Below are 17940 nucleotides of genomic sequence, written 5' to 3'. Positions count from 1 at the left end.
TTAATTAAATAATTATAATTGATTAATTAATTAATTAATTAATAACCCAACAATCGATAAAGTCATACATATTGGAATGAATGAATGAATGAATGAATGAATGAATGAATGAATGAATGAATGGATGAATGAATGAATGAATGAATGAACGGATTGATTGATTGATTGATTAAGTGATTGATTGATTAAGTGGAGGAGCTGCTCTAGCACTCATATTAATGTTTGACATAATAGAAAGTATGAATTAGTAGCTCTCATTTGTGAGATTTGTGATCGTGTTTAAGTTTGAGATGAATACTCACAGAATGGGTTTGCCGAGATAAATGCGCGGGAAGCGCGCGCGGCAATTTGATATTTTAACGCTAAATGATCCAAAATGGGCTTCATTTTGTGTCTAAAATAGACCAAAAGGAAGATGCAAATCGTAGATTTGGTCACAACATTTCTGCCGACTGAGCAGGGGAGCAGGGGCGTAGCTAGCTTTTTTGGTCAGGCTGGGGGGGGGGGGGCAGTTGCATCACACCGTTACATAGAGACTGCATGTCTTGGCCCTTCCAAAAAAGGCTTTGTTGGGTCGATATGCCGGCGTAGCGCGAAAACAATTGGTATTTAACACAATTTTCGCCCATTATAAAGATGGAAAGGGCTTTATTTTTACCATTTTTGTATTTTACACTATTTTGGTCCACAACCGTGGTGAATTTTGGTAGAAAAGGGGCTCAGTGCCCCTTTTCTTTTCCTTTGCCCTCCTGATTTTCTCTTTCATTTCTTGTCAGAGGGCACTTTTTCATTCATTTTTTGTCAGGAGGTACTCCCCCCCCCGATTTTTGAGCGCCTCACAACAAAAGCAAATTCACTAAGCGCTTTACAGAGCAAAATACATGAAAGCAAGAACACACAAATTATTAGTACAATACAAGAAAAAAAATCATAAAAACAAGGTTATAATATCTTAAATAAAGCACACTAATTAAAGTACAACTTAAACGACAATTTAAAAAGGTGAGTCTTTAAGCATGTTTTGAAGTTCTGCAGAGAAGAGATGCTAGAAATGTCTGCCGGAAGAGCATTCCACATGGTAGGTGCAGCTACACTGAAAGATCTGCTGCCATATGTGACGGTTTTGTGAATGTCCGGGCGCTGCAGATGATGAGAAGGATTATGGCGAAAAATGAATTCATTGATGTAACCAGGAGACATTCCATGGAGACTCTTAAGGGGGTACTACACCCATGCATTTTTTTTTGCATTTTTTTGCATTTTGTGAAGAAATGAGAAAAAGAAATTGGACAAAGTGGTATGCAAAATGAAGGGGCAAATCTTCTCGTTCAATTGGTGGCATCAGTATCAATGAAGCGTACATGCTTCTAATGATATAAGCCAAAAGGTGGTACATCACTGATGTTTTTAATCCACTTCATTTTGGAAAGCTTACTATCAACGGATTTCGTTAAAATTTTGGATATGTGTTGCTAACACATTAGGGAAATAATGTTGATATGTAAAATGGGAATAAGCGGTCCCTGATCTCTTTTATGACTTCATGAACTTGGTGCTCCACAACTATCAAAAAACGAACCGGTTAAAATGCTTCTATTTTCAATGTTGAGCTATATTTTGTATTTTGAACTTGCGACACTATTTCACTGAAACTTAATTAAGCCATAGGTAACAGGTTACCACAACCACACTACAGCAATGTTGAAAAAGATTGTATTTTTTGTCACCCATACCACCATATTAGGTAGTTTACCGTAAGCTTCATTTTTGTGATTTTGGTAACTATTTTATATTTATTTGCCCAATTCATATCAACTAGGCAATCTAAATTGTACTCACCATTTACATCCCAAGGTATTTTAGTATATCCACCTCACATATTTCCATTATATATCCAGTAACAGACAAAATATCAAAATTGATGCCTCATTATGACATGTTTATATCACAGACTACCACATGTTGATGCCTGAATTTGACCTGAACCAATTGACCTATAACCTGACCTTTGATGACCTTATAGCCTTTTTTAATCTCTTTTCCTAACACCACATTACATAAGATAAATACATGGTGTACTATTAAATTGTCTATGTGTAAGAGATTAGGCCTATTTAATTTATTCAGTGTTATAATCAGTGAGTACATTTCTATAGATGGTATAACAAAGGATTTAATGTATCCTATTCATGCCCCCTACTTGAACATGTTGAAAAGAATAAATTATGGACAATTTATGGTTTGTTATGAAACAAACATCTGAGTTACCAGGATACATGTAAACAAAAAATATATGGGCCTAAAATGACTTACTATACAATGGTTTAAAACCACCTTTTTTATTATTATTTTATTTTTTTCTTTATTTCACATGATCCGTGCATATATTGCCTAGCTATAAATGAAAAAATATTTTTTTAGACCAATCAAACCAATACATGGGTGTAGTACGCCCTTAAAAGTCATTGAGAGCAATTTTGTAAGTGATGCGATGACGAACTGGTAGCCAGTGCAGATCGTGGAGGATTGGGCTGATATGATCGGATTTTCTACTGCGTGTAATGAGTCTAGCTGCTGCATTTTGTACTCTCTGGAGCTTCTCGATTTCAGTCGCGGGTAGTCCGTATAATAAACTATTGCATAAGTCAAGCCGCGACGAAACAAACGCATCGATAAGTCGCTCGATAGAATCGCCATCCAATCTTATAGATAGCAAACGAAGCTGCCCGGAACTGTATGATTGAAGATAAGGTTTTTGGCGTAGCAACTGATGTCGATGAGAGACTCACCAATCGACACATTAGGAAATAGAGGTGAGTGCATGAACTTACAAGATCATGGATCACCTCAGTCTTCGAGTCATTAAATATGGGTTTGTCACCAATACTCCACAAACGTACATCAGATATGCACTTCTCTATCTGTAAAAGAGCGTCAAATCTCTCCAAAGGCTTCAGAATCAGATAGAGCTGTGAGTCATCAGCAAATTTCATATACTCAACACCATGGGCACTTATATTATCACCGATTGGAGCAGAATACATTGTAAATATGGTAGGTCCAAACACTGACCATTGAGGAACACCCTCCTCCAACACACAAGGATCCGATAAAATGCCTCCGATATCAACAGAATGTACGCGGCCCATATGATAAGATTCAAACCATTTCAGTGGCGTGTCGACAATACCATAGCGATCCCGCAGGCGTTTGAGAATGATCTGATGGTCGATGGTGTCGAATGCTGCAAAGTAATCAATCAACACTAAAATGGCTTCCTGGTGTTTTTCCACAGCCTTCAGAAGGTCGTTTTGAATGCGAACTAATGCCGTCTCAGTACTATGGTGCTTGCGATACGCGGACTGCTTGGGATCGTGCAAACCATGAGCATCAAGGTAGTTTTTCAATTGACAAGCAGCAGCTTTCTCAATGGTCTTGAAGAGAAATTTGAGATTTGATATTGGGCGGTAGTGGTAGTTCGTGAAATCGTTACGAGCTTGTGGATCAACATCTAGGCATTGTGTATCAAGTGGCGCACTATAAATCACTGAGCTTTTTTTTTTTTTCTTTTTTTTTTCTTTTTTTAAATCATATTAATCTTGTTATCATCCAACATAATTGGTGACTTATTATGATCCTCCTTACAGCATATATGGAACTGATACAGACGAAAGCTTCAAAGGATACCACAATGGTCATTCAGATCCAAGAGGATTTGGTAAGGTGTTATATTATATTCTGGTATCGCGGTGTAATGACAAGACATTGCATTATTAGTTGAATGTCTTGTTTTAGGCTAATGAAAGTTGATTCTAAATTTCCCGTCACCTGCCCACGTTGCTTTTTCATTTGGCCAAAACTTTCATGAAGAAGTAGATTTTATAATAATTGCGATCTTAAAACTTCAGAGTGTCAGACATGCCCTGCTGATGAGTAATGATTTCAGTCATTTACCTCTGTTGTAGGAGTAGAGGATGTAGTCAATAATGAACATTTTAAGGATTCCTCGTCTTGTTTCGAGGAATCCTCGTGATTATAAACAATGCATGAACATTTCAATGAAAACAAACTCAAACCTTTGCGTAATCTATTGCCGAGAAGGGTCACCTCATTACTTGACAAAATATATGTGACGGGAAACTTAACATTAGCTTCCATTAGGTGTTAGTTATCTAACCAGCACGCACACAAATTGTGTTTTGAATCATTTTGATAACATTTTTTACGAGTTATAAAGAGTTGCAATAATGTTGAATTTAATGACTAGAAAACAGTTTAAAAACATCTGTATATACAAATCGTCGCCCGTATCACATACTGACGTATTCGACATTTTTAACATTTTTGAGAAAATTGGTATATTAGTTTGTTATATTCTACATTATATTAAAAAATCATGCCTCAAAGTGGCTTAAGGGCAGTAAAATGTACCCATCCGACGGTAGATTCCAGAGGGAGGGTTGTCTTTAAACGGAATAGCCACAGAAGAGTATGAACTAAAAGTGAGCGCAAAATAAAGTCTGCACAAAAAGAAACTCAGCTGTTATAAACACACCTATAGCTTCAGAACTAATAATCGTTTTCACAATATTTCAACATAGTGGAAAGGATGAATTATTTACTCACATTTTGATACCCCATTTGTCACATGTTGTTCAATATTAACATCACAGTAGTGTTTTTAAAGAAAACTACCCGAATTTATAAGTGGCAGTTTACAGCGATCAATGGTTATTATGCCAGCACGGTAGCACGTAAAGTCCGCCATTATCTTCACGCTTACTTCAAATCAATACAAATAGCTGCAACTTTTTAATTTAAATTCTTTCAAAACACTGCTGTATTGTTAATATTGAACACAATTGGACAAATTGGGTATCAAAATGCGCGTAAATAATTATTCATCCTTCCCTCTATGTTGAAATATTGTGAAAACGATTATTAATTCTGAAGCTATAGGCGTGTTTATAACAGCTGAGTTTCTTTTTGTGCAGACTTTAGGTTAATAAATAATCACACATCTTGATTTACAATATAATTTTTCCTTTTCGTAATTGAAAAAGATGAAGTATTCATTATTTTCAATAAGCCGCTGGTGGGAATCATACAGCGATTTAATTATACAATAATCTTAGCAAAAGTGATCAATACTGTTGGATCGAAAATCCAGCAATTTACGATGCCAAATCAAATAGAAGTACCGTATTATATCAGTAAATAATATATTAACTATCTATAAAGTGCATATAGTCTTTCAAAGTATAAAATAAATAAATAAATCCAAGTTTTCCGACGTGACCCCGTGTACTCACTTTGCACTGTACGCTCTATTTTTGGTAACTCGTAATTATACCGTGCAGTCTATGCGGACCTTCGCACCAATGCGCACCTTCGCAATTTCACTCCCATTCAATTACACACTCCTGTGCACTTTTCACCCCTTTTTTATATTGCGGGTAGCGGCATGATCGATATGAAGCCCGGCCCAGGTGTGTACTAATAAACAAGTGGCAGACCTTTTATAATGCTGATGGTGCTCTCCGGTTTGATTATATGTCCGGTAGGCCTACATGTATAATGTGCTCCGGGACGATGTGCTTCGAATGAAGAAAATTGATATTCATAAACATAGTAGGTCTAATGCACGACGTGCACGGACTAACTGCGGTATGTGGCTATAAGGATACGATGCTCATAATACACACTCGTTGCATAGACCATTGATCACATTGCATTGTCATGAAAAACAATTCATGTTAGAAATTAAAGCATTAGTGATATAATTTCTAATTCTAAATAATAATGTGGACATTTCAGTTCCATAGCATTATAATTATATTTATTTATGTTAAAATCTTTCTGCACTTAATTTCAAATTGCAGGTATGTTTTCATGAATGAAGATTTTAAATTATAAATTAGGGCTGTTTCCCCGGAAATATATTTTACATTAGTTCAATATAGGCTCCTACTAATTCTGCAGTCCCATAGCCTAATATCCATATAACTCCATATAGCGAAATGTGCACTTGAACGAGGGTTCACTACCTAGGTATAGAGTGAAAGTGCAAAATATGCCTACATTACTTTCAACACAATTTTTGTATGGGGCCTATGGTGTTCTACGAGAGACCATCACTGAGCCAACTATGATAATTGTTATTTCTTTTTTGCACGGTTTGTTGCCTTTCAGCTGTGGGGCCTGGGTCGATTATGAGTTCTGAATCTGATTTCTTATTTACAATGTTATTGATAGTCCTATAAACATAATTACGAGTATTATATCAAAGAAGAGACTCTGTTACAGAAATATTGTCACAAATCATAGGGCCTGCACTTTGGCTCGACATTTGAAAGGGGCGTGAATTCATTTTTGGATACGCCCCTATTATAATTAGGTAATACTCGACTCACACACATTCCCTATATGTATATGGTCAATTCCAGCCAAAGCGGGCCAAAATTCTCTCTGGGGGCCATTTTGAAAATGTTTTCCTTTTCAATTCTAGACTTATCAAATGAGACGATCATGTCTGGTGAATCATCAGATGGAAGTGCCATCGGATTGAAAAATAACTTTTCTTGCTAGACCAAAATAAGTGTTAAATGCGCATATGCATGTTACCCACGAATTCAAGCATTTTTCACCTGTTGTACGCCATAAAATTTCACTTTCTTTAATATCTTTCAATATTTTATGTGTGACTCATATACACTAGAAACCGGTGAAGACTTTGAACGTAAAATAGAATTTTATTACATATATCTACAAAGAAATATTTTGGTTATTACAAATTTTAAGAAAGAACCAGGTGTACAGTTAAGATTGTGTCAATTCTTCGAACTCTTTCCAAAGTGGCTGTCATTTAACATTACTGTATTATTTGGAAAGATTAGAATAAATGCTTCATATAAATATAAAGTTAGATTTTGTATCTCGTCGCAGGATGAGGATCTCGGATGGATTCGTGGGTAACAGCGTCTGGAAAATAGCAATTCCTATTAATTTTTTTAACAAAAATAAAAATACTTTTCCGTATGTCAATAATTCAGGCTGCAATGGCACTAAAATGAATTTTAATCAAAATACAGACTACATGGAATATTTAGAATGGATCATTATGGCATTTTGGGTATAAAAGTTTTGAGAATAATGAAGTTGCCAAATTCAAATAGACAGAGCAAACAGTTTTATATTATTATTTTAGTAAAATCATTCCATATTTTCATGCAGCAATATTCTATTAACACGTGTTTGACAGTTCCTATGAACTAAAACACTATCAATACATTGTTAACTATAATTTAAGTAGGGATTCGTGGGTAACCAAAATGTTCGTGGGTAACACATATTTGAAGGTATGTATTGGTAAGCGGCAAAATAGAAACTATTACAGAAGGTTGGAAACCACCATGCGGTTATTCCTCCATTGTGTTTCAATGATTCCCGTTTCTCTAACTAATTGCATTTACCCACAAAATGGTAATTTAGTATAATCAATCAAAACTTCATGATGCAGCTTCAGTATACCTTCAAGAGGACGCTATTAAACAGGACTGTTTTGGAACCTATTTCGCATGTTTTCAAAATGTTAAGATGCATAAGAAACATATAATTTACGAGTAAATCCTTGGATTCGTGGGTAACGCCGAATTCGTGGGTAAAGCTATAAGTACTATAGTACCGTTTGGGGTTTGCGTTTCTTAGGTGTATAAACTGTAAGTACTGTCAAAATTATAGCATACCCATGGCTTGAATATGTGCTGATTTAAACTTAAAATAAACAATCTCCTTATTTTTCAAGGTTAGCATCTATTCGGGATTCGTGGGTAACAAAAGTTTAAACCGTCGTAGATTCTTTTTAAAGCGGTGAACGTATTTTTACGATTTACAATTTTAAGCGCTTGTCAAACTAAATTCAGTGTCCAAAGTCATTAAATGTTAATTTAAGTTATGGCGATTATATTTGCTGGACTCGCGGGTAACAGTTGATACGTGGGTAACGTCAAATTTGATTTTATGGAATTTTATGGGTAAAACGTATTAATATAAAATAATCACTTGGACCTCAGAATTATAGAACGAAACTTCGTTTCATGATATAGTCATTTATGGCATATTCACTTAACATTTTTCAGAACGATCATTTTATTTTTGATACGCGGGTAACAAAATTATTAGCCAAATTGACTTAATGGCCTCTAGAGTCCACAAACTTTGGTGGAATTCAATCGTTTTACATATGATGAGAGATCATGCAAACGTCTTTCTAACGGTAATAATTTCATTTTGATTGAAGGACATTCAATGACATATATGGTGCTTTATCTTTGAATTCGTGGGTAACACCAAATCATTTAAGCTATCATAACTTGTCCCCTGGTATGACTTGCTAGTAAAGGCCTATATGCACAAAGAGAGCACATTGGACGTGACATGATATGCTCCATCAATAACGTGATTTCCTTTATTAATGACATTTTAAAGTGGAAAGTTAACATAGAGAGAATTTTGTCCGCTTTCGCTGGAATTGACCATATACATGTACCACATGTAGTAAATCTGCCTGCTTTATCTGTATTGTGCCGTTCTTAAGCAAATACGGTAGTTAAACACGATTTTATCAAACATTATAACAATAGCTCTTTTACAGTGTGCAATCATCCCGGGAAATAATTGGGCAATAATAGAGGATGTGCGTGAAATTATTGATTGGCTCCATACAAAGGAATTGAACCGGTGTCCTTCACCGTAATCATGGCGCAATGCAGTGCATTCAATCAAACGTTGTCGTCAACCTATTTGATCGTATTCGCTACTTGCACGGTTCCGCCATTATGCACTATGTGCGGGAGAGCCTCGAACTGGCAGCATACATGAATGGGAATTGAACTAGTCATAACGTTCTGTGTAAGGTTACATAATTCTTCCTTTCATGTATGCTGCCAGTTCGAGGCTCTCCCGCACATAGTGCATAATGGCGGAACCGTGCAAGTAGCGAATAGTGCATTTGTTATGTGTGTGAGACCAGCTGTCGCGGTAGATTGCAATAGCTTGTAATCATGCTTTTGTTGAATGAATTTGAGTACTCCGCCATATTTACGGTATGATACGTCATAATGTAGGTGATTATTTGCATTGGATGTCTTGAATACGCTGCAGTCAACCGGCCGGTCACAGATACAGGCCTTGGTTTCTTTTTTCTGAGTGCATCTGACTTGGTCTATCCTCTGTGAAATTGTACAAATTATGTGGAGATAACCTTGTATTTATTTAATTTTGCAATGCTATCCATTTTCGAATGACAAATGATAAACGTTTTCTGGCAGTAAAGGGTCCAATCTATCATTACCAGATTTCACTTTAGCGAAAATGAGTGAAGAAATGTGATTTTTGGAACAAAACAGATTGCTCAATTTTTGGGTACAAAGTCGGGTAGTTTTTTTGTCTTAAAGAATACCTCCAGCAGACAGATACTTCTGGTTTTTTCAGTGTACAAACTTTACATCATTCCCTTCCAAAAGCCATGAAAAACATATCATATCAACGTTGCAAACGGTCAAATCCACGAAAATAGTCCAAAAACGCATATAAAATATTTTGTCAAAATTCGTCTGTGTGGAAGCCACGGAATCAATCAATATTGCTTTTGTAGTAGACAAGGACATAGAACCAATCGTGCGTGGAGTTTATACAGGCGCGTGAATTCAACCGATCGGATTGACTCGTGGTATTCGGAAAACTGTGTAATATCAGACCTGCTACAACAAAACATGAATAAAGTCGCAATGGCTTTATTAGACAAAAATCCATTGTGATACTGCCCGACTTTGTCATGTTTATGAGGGTGCAGATTCCATAATATTCTATGGCGTAAAAAAGCCGATCTAGTCGTAATTTTATATACTTTCACTTCCATTTTTGTCCTAATGAAAACCGTTGAACACTTCTGATTTTGTTATTAACTGACAGATCAATGTTTTATGAGCAATTTACCTATGGTTATTTTCTAGGGGGAAGGTTGTAAACGGTCAGGCCCACGGTTTATTTGGGCACAGTTCTTAAAACCTTCAAATTTAACATATTATCTTAACGCAATTATTTTCCAGAAATATTTTATGAATACCTGTTTTTTTCATTATTAGACAAGGAAAAACCTACAAACATACTTTTGAGGCTTTTAACACAACTGATGACTACTCCATAACTATCAGAAAATGATTTTAAGATGGGCCTTTACTTCGGCAAACTTCGGAAAAATCAGCGCGGTGACTGGGTTGAGAAATTGTGAGCATAGAAACTGTGACCTCGTAATGCATAGATCGTGACCTGCCGTCTGACTGGCTGGCGAGGTTGTGTAATAATCGGATTAATGCTATAACAGTAGGTGAATACAAGTTTTGAATATATCGCGTTGCAAAGCCCCATTCAGTGATCCAAGCGAAAATAAAAAAAAAAATCAAATTGTTACTTTTATAAAAAATTTAATGAAAACAATTGGCAAAAAACCCAAGAAAACGGCAGTATTGACGAAGTTGAAGCCCCATTCAAATACATGTAGCTAATTTATATATACTGTCAGTATATAAATTACAGATTCACGTAAATGCATTATTTTTGTCTTAAATAAGCCTACACGGCTTAGGTCTGAACCACTAGCAGAAGACACCAAGTTGATGTTTTATGACCTTTGACATTCTTTTGTGGCGAGTGACATGGTCAGTTCAATTCACGCCGAGTGTCCTTGACAGGTTTAACTCTGCTTCAGTGGTCATGAAAGAATTCAAAAGATAACTTCTGCCCCAACAATCCCAAGCAATTGTCTGAAACTGCTCTTCGGATGATGTATCATAAGAACTCAGTCGTCAAATGATGATAGTCATATAATGACCAAAAGATTATTACTGACTATATCATTGAAGACTGAGTTCCGCAGATCTTGTACAAAATCTGAATTTTGATGATTTTTACGATCGTCCGGATGAAAAAAAATCACTGAATGGGCCGTTAGTTCCCTCCTCTCCTTACACTGGCAATATGAATCAAAGAAAAATAAAGACAAAGAAAAGAAACAATAAAAGAAAAACAAATAAAAGTTCGAACAATATTTGGTTTATAAAATTAATGTGACCGTGATGAGGCTCGAACTCACCACCTTCCGATTTAAAGTTCGAAGCGCTAGTGTACCAAATTCTGATGCCTTACCAAGTGAGCTGTGCTCCTGAGATACGAAATAAAAATAAAATAATACACTGTATACCTGCTTGTGTCGGTAATTGATTTACTCAAATTCCATAATGGTACAGTGCAACAGAGCAAAAATGCCCAAAATTTAAAAGCTATATAATTTATGACCACTATACTACACATAAAAATACTAATACAAGGGAATTTCAACGTAAGAATCCAAACAATTAAGTACCAACATGCACAGCATTGTCCTTATATCACATTTGGGTTTTTAACAAAAATGTTATCAAACCTCTACTGTGATTGGCAGCTGCAAAAGGCATCTCTTTGATAGTTGATAATGGCCATCCATTCAGCAAGTGGCTACTAACTGACCTTGACAGGCTTGAATGAGCACTGTCATCTGCTACAAAACCATCACACTCTAGGACCTGGTCACTCCATAATGCTACAGGGAGCACAGTACTTTGACAATGGAGTGAAAGACTATTATTATTGATTAGGCGCGGATTTTAAAAATACAGCTCCTATGCGTGTATAGCAAAAATCATTCTGCAAAATGCGCTCTGACCAATTTATAAAGCATTTCATTAGCTTTAATTTGACATATTGTTTGACATATTTGGAATTATGGTAAATCATTAAATAAAATATTTATTAATTAATCAATTATGTCAATTAATTAAAAATTTAATGCAAATATGCATATTTCTCTGACAGAATTGTAGGATTTGACAAGAGCCATCTTTCTTGTAAGTTTGATTCTTATAACATACCGGTATCGTATTGCGTCCCGTTATAGTTGCAGAAAAAAATACGCGTGCAGGACACACACACACACACACACCCACACACCTGACCCCCAGAGGATCGTACCGTTTTACAATCGTATAACATTCATTGGCTTCATTCACTTGTTCTGCTCAAAATTAAAAGGGGACATATCTGACAGTAACTATTTGCTTAAACAGCACAAAACAGATAAATCAGACAAATTTACTATACATAGGCCTATACATGTATGGTATGCCAAGGACTGTTTAAGAATATAACATTAGATTTATGATATTTACTTCGAGGACTGTTATATATCAAAAATGTGAAAAAATATCAAATTTTAATAATTTGTCATAAAATTTGTATTATATCATAAATTTCAATGAAATTTATTTGATATCAGAAAGACATTCTTCGTATTCAGAATGCAATTCGATATGTCTGATGTGCTCTCATGTCCCACAAAAAATACTATCGAAACGCTCAAAACGCTCATTCCAGATCCCTTAATTTGGTTAATTTTCTTTGTCTTTTTTTTTTCTTTTCTTGTTTTATTAATTTTTTTCATTATTTTTCTTTGATTTATATTGCCAGGGTAAGGAGAGGAGGGAACTAAAGGCCCATTCAGTGATTTTTTGATTTTTTTTCATACCGGCGATCGTAAAAATCATCAAAATTCAGATTTTGGATACTAGACTGCGGAACTCAGTCTTCAATGATAGTCAGTAATTTTTATATTTTGGACATTATTATGACTATCATTTGAGGACTGAGTTCTTATGATCCGAGGAGCAGTTTCAGACAATTGCTTGGGATTATTGGGGCAGAGGTTATCTTTTGAATTCTTTCATGACCACTGAAGCATAGTCAAACCTGTCAAGGACACTCGGCGTGAATTGAAAGACCATGTCACTCGCCACAAAAGAATGTCAAAGGTCATAAAACACCACTTTGGTGTCTTCTGCTATCTAAAGGCCTATGGCTGATTTTGTACCTTTCGTCATTGCCATAGATGTGCTAACATAGCTTGCTAGTGCAGTGGTTCAGCCGAAAGCCGTGTGTCTAAGACAAAAATAATGCATTTACGTGAGTCTGTAATTTATATACCGGTACTGACAGTATATAAATTAGCTACATGTATTTGAATGGGGCTTCAACTTCGTCTATACTGTCGTTTTCCTGTTTTGTTTTTTTGCCATTTGTTTTCATTAAAAAATTTATAAACATAACAATTTGATTTTTTTTTCACTTTCGCTGGGATCACTGAATGGGACTTTATAGCGCGGATTATTCAAAACTTGTTTTTACCTACTGCTATATAGTATTAATCCGATTATTACATTACTTTGCCAGCGTATTCAAGACATAGGTTATGTAGGGATAAACTGTACATGGGTATAGAGGCCCTGCATGCTTTTATCGATTGGCTCCAAACAAAGGATTTGAACCGGTGTCCTTCACCGTAATCACGGCGCAGTAGCCTACAGTCCATTCAATCAAATGTTGTCAGCGTGCGAGACGAACGATGTATAAATCTGGAGGTCACATTATCACTTATCATGCTTATTGTAAAAAGTTTGTCCAATGCATATACTGTGTGTATTGTTCCCGGGTATTGTCAATGCAGTCAAGCAAACAGGTATTATATTTTGAAAAGGCCGCTATAGTATATTCACAGGGGTGTCTTGAATGGCCAATCATATGGGACATAATCAAATTGCAGTGACTGCTTCCTTTGTTACCACATGTCAGTCATCTTGTGATTATTGGACCATGTAAACCTGCAAAAAACGAGCCAAAGTGCAGGCCCTATGTTAAATCAATTGTTGTCAGGTAGGTATAGGCCTATTTATAGTTCCAACAAAATTCTTTTAACGTCCCATCTTTTACCAATATTTTGTAGGCCTAAAGAAAAAAACAATAATTAGCCAATTTCTTAAAGACAAATGTGCACACCAGCAAAACAAACGTGAAATATTTTTGGCCCGTGCTGTGCATTCCACTCACAGCGGTGTTTGTTGCCGTAATGAGTTATGACTAATACGCGAAAGCGCCGGGTGTGACAGGATGTGTAAATGGTTGGGTGTGAAAGTGACGGGGTGCAAACTTCTCAGCATTCAGCTGTTATATTTACAAATCATATTCTCGCTGTATTCGGCACCGAGTGTCATGTCAAAAATGCACATTTTCACCAAAACTAGGTACGTCTTCATATATAAATCTAATGCTATGTACTTAAAGTGTATGAAATATAGACGAAATTGCGACGATTATATGAAAATTTTGACCTTCTGTATTGAAGATATAAATAAAGTTTCCCAAAAGGCATACAAACTGTAAGCTCCTCGGAAAAATATTGATATTTACTGCCGGCAGTGGTGATTTTTAGCAAAAACGGTTGGACATTTTTCCTAATCATGTGTGTTACCTGTCTGCAAAAGGAGCTCAATTTTCGGACTTAAAGGACTGTGAAATGTTAAAAATATCAATTTTTAATAATTTGCCATAACATTTGTATTATAGCGCATAAAGGACATTCTTCATATTAAGAATGCAATTTGATGTGTCTGATGTGCTCTCAGGTCCCAAAATAAATACTGTGTCAACGCTGCTACCCCAGCCCTTAATTAGTAAAATATTAATTTATTTAAATATGTCGTATTTACAAAACATTGAAATGTCTGTATCACATAACGACGTATTTACCGATCATCTATACTGCACAAGCCCAGTATATCGTATCTGTAATTTGAAGAATTTGCCGATTCACATACTGACGTATTTGCGCTACGTATTTGCGCAACTTTGTCATTGCGCGGTAAAATTGCTGTTTTGTCCTTTTCACATACTGACGTATTTGCGCAACTGTATCACATAGTGACGTATTTGCGCGACGTATTTGTCATTTGAACGTCGAAATTGTCATTAGTCTTTTTCACATATTAACGTATTTTATTTAATATTGATTTTCTGCAGAATAAGATATGCTCTGATAGTGAAAAGTGAATTATATTTAAAATATGGTATATTTTAATTATTGTTAACCTGGTTTTAATCGACAATAATGTTTTAATCAAGATTATGCAGCAAATAAAAGATTTTCAAGTTCGATTTTCTCGAAATGCGTATTTTGCAAAAACGTCAGCATGTGATACGGCCGCCGAAATGTATAGTTAGCATCATTAGAACCATAGGATTGATATCGGATTGTTCAAGGATTTTGTTTAAAAACTATTTTACGTCGTACTCTGCAGGACATATTGCAGTCCGTGTACCTGATATAGACGACGCTGTCAAAAGATTTGAAGAGCTGGGTGTAGAATTTGCCGAGAAACCAAAGCAAGGTTGGTTGAAGTTTTGTTGTTTTTGTAACATATTTTAGTTGTTCCAACTGCTACCATATTCCAAGTATGGCAGTGTAGTATAAAGCATCAAAGTCGCAAACATGATTGTGGATATCATTAATATGACTTTTTGTGTATTGACATTTTGTAAAATGTCTACCAGGTTCTACAGTTTTCTCACGTACATGTAAAACGTTTGACTGAGATTGACAAAGCATTAACGAGAAGGGGGTACCCAGTACTAAAGTCCATACGGGGATGCACAGCTATTTTTCATCCACGTCCGAAAGATGCGTTTACAAGAAGCGCTCTAGCAACTTCAGAATTTAGCTAATACCATGAGGTAATTAATAGGTGGGTGCCCCACTGATTTAAATAAAAAATTTCGAAGCACGCGAAGCGTGCGAGCCTTACGACGTGGGGTCCAGGGCGCCCTTAAGTGCCCCTGGTGAAGCTCTCGTGTTTTTCAATACAGAAACAGCATTTTCAACGGCAAATTAATACGTAAATTTGGTAGATTGACAGAATACAGATTTAGTTCTAGGGGCACCTGAATAAATGCATCGCAGTATGAGAATTTTGCAATCAAACTATGAACAAATTCTTGAAGTTGAAAGGGGCACATTTTTGCCGTTGGAATGGAAGGAAAATCTTAGCTGGAACCAATGGGCACACAAGCTGAGGGGGCACCCGCGGGTTTGCACACCCTGAGCCCATAGGAGTTACGCCACTGGAGGTATATTTACATTTCATGCTATTATTCAGTAATTGATTAAAACTGAAACTCGCCTACACCAGGCACAAAAAGAAACTCGTCAGTTATATTCATCCTTGCTGTTCAATAACTTGATAATTTTGGATTATTCTGAAATATACATTTTGTTAATTGGACTTTTCTTCCCATTTGATACCCTGTTCGTGAACATTGAGCAAGAATTGATCAAGATATGCGCCTCCAAACTCTCAAACCCCAAAATGAAAAGTTGCAGTTTTAACGATTCAATTGTGCCTGTTACACTGTGTGCTTTATTGATTGGCCCGTGGTGCTTGTGTGCAATACAACGATGCGTTCCCATTGAAAACCGTTGAAAATGCAACTTTTCTTTTGGGGTTTGAGGCTTTGGAGGCGTATATCTTGATCAATTCTTGTTCGTTTTCACAAACAAGGTGTCAAATGAGAAAGCAAAGTCCAATTAACAAAATGTATATTTCAGGAAAATCCAAAATTATCAAGTTATTGAACAACAAGGATGAATATAACTGACGAGTTTCTTTTTGTGCCTGGTGTATATAAACCTCTACTGTTTTAGTATGTCTGCATACTGTAATGCATCCGATGCGTTGAATATAAATGATAGTAAAAGGCAGGTCCGACAAAATCAGGAGAAATGACCAAATTGATGGTTGAAGCCTGAAGATGCCATTGTATTTGCATACATCCTAGTAAAAAATCAAATATTCTCAACAAAACTCGAAAAATATTCTAAAATCGGGATACAAAATGTCATCATAAATTTACCTTTGATGAAAATTGTATCGAAAAAGCCCTTCGGAAATTGCTTGAATCTAGTCAAATAGCAACTCATTTATTTTCTGGAAAAGTATTCTTGGGAATGTGATAGTTGTGAAACGATCTTCTACATGCCAGGCTTTGTTTGGAAATTTTCTAGTGCGGATAGTTTTCTTATAGTTCGGCTGTTCGAGATGTTTCGGAAATTGTTCAAAATATTGCCGTCAAACATATCCGTATATCAAGAGATGGTGCTATTTTTTGGGTAGGGAAATATCTCTGTGGTATGAGCCGCAAGCATGGATAGTATTTTCGGCCTTATTATGGTATATCGATGAACCTTTTTCTTGGCCATTTTTGGTATATGGATGGGTCCTTTTTTTTCATATTAAATTATTATTTTTGCATTCACTGTTCACATTCAATATGCGTGTAAAATGCACACTCTATGAATGTACTCCGTGCAAGCATAATATTAAGGTTACCAAACATGCGTCTTCTGCCCCAGACTTTCCTGCCGCTTGCCGCTGTTTCATGACATAGCAGCCAATGACAAGCCTTGATTTCCCGCCTTGATTGTGTTCCTTTGTTTTGCTCATGACAGTATGAAACACGTTTTGATCATGTTTATAAATGTAGTCCCATACCGTAATTGCGCTTATTTCTCATTTCTTGTTGTTGCAGGTCCTCCATTGATCACAGATCCTGATGGCTATTGGATTGAGATTTGCTCCGGCAAAAATTCGGAATATACCGTAATTTAAACACGGAAGTGAAAGTATGGGAGTCAATTATCATGACATAAATATATGTTATGATACCAGTTAGGATTTAGTTTGTTTTAACAGGGAATGCTGTGGTCAAAATGCTCTATATAGATAGTAGAGCTAAGCATAATGTTTGAAAATCCAGGTAGTTAACGATCCAAACACACTTCTCGACGGATGGGACCATATGAAGTAATTGTTATGGTCACTAAAATGACTCAGACTCATAACTCTGTAAACATCTAAGTTTTAAATATAGCACACTACTTCAACGGAAAGGGATTTATATAACAATGCAGAATAATTAGGATCGGACATTTTTTTAAATAATGAATGTAAATTCCCCGGAGGG

At 36.0% G+C, this 17940-nt stretch overlaps 1 long non-coding RNA gene across 1 annotated transcript; it reads left to right on the top strand.

The window, feature by feature from the left end:
- The first annotated feature begins 3647 nt into the window (after positions 1-3647).
- On the top strand, positions 3648-17623 carry LOC140170317 (uncharacterized). The gene is made up of 3 exons (XR_011861524.1): positions 3648-3718; positions 15222-15311; positions 17506-17623. It is a non-coding gene; the product is annotated as an uncharacterized lncRNA (long non-coding RNA).
- The last annotated feature ends 317 nt before the right edge of the window (positions 17624-17940 follow it).

This window comes from Amphiura filiformis, chromosome 14 (genome assembly GCF_039555335.1).
Source record: "Amphiura filiformis chromosome 14, Afil_fr2py, whole genome shotgun sequence".
NCBI lineage: Eukaryota > Metazoa > Echinodermata > Ophiuroidea > Amphilepidida > Amphiuridae > Amphiura > Amphiura filiformis.
The sequence above is the reverse complement of the archived record's forward strand: the minus strand, read 5'-3'. Positions and strand labels throughout refer to the sequence as shown.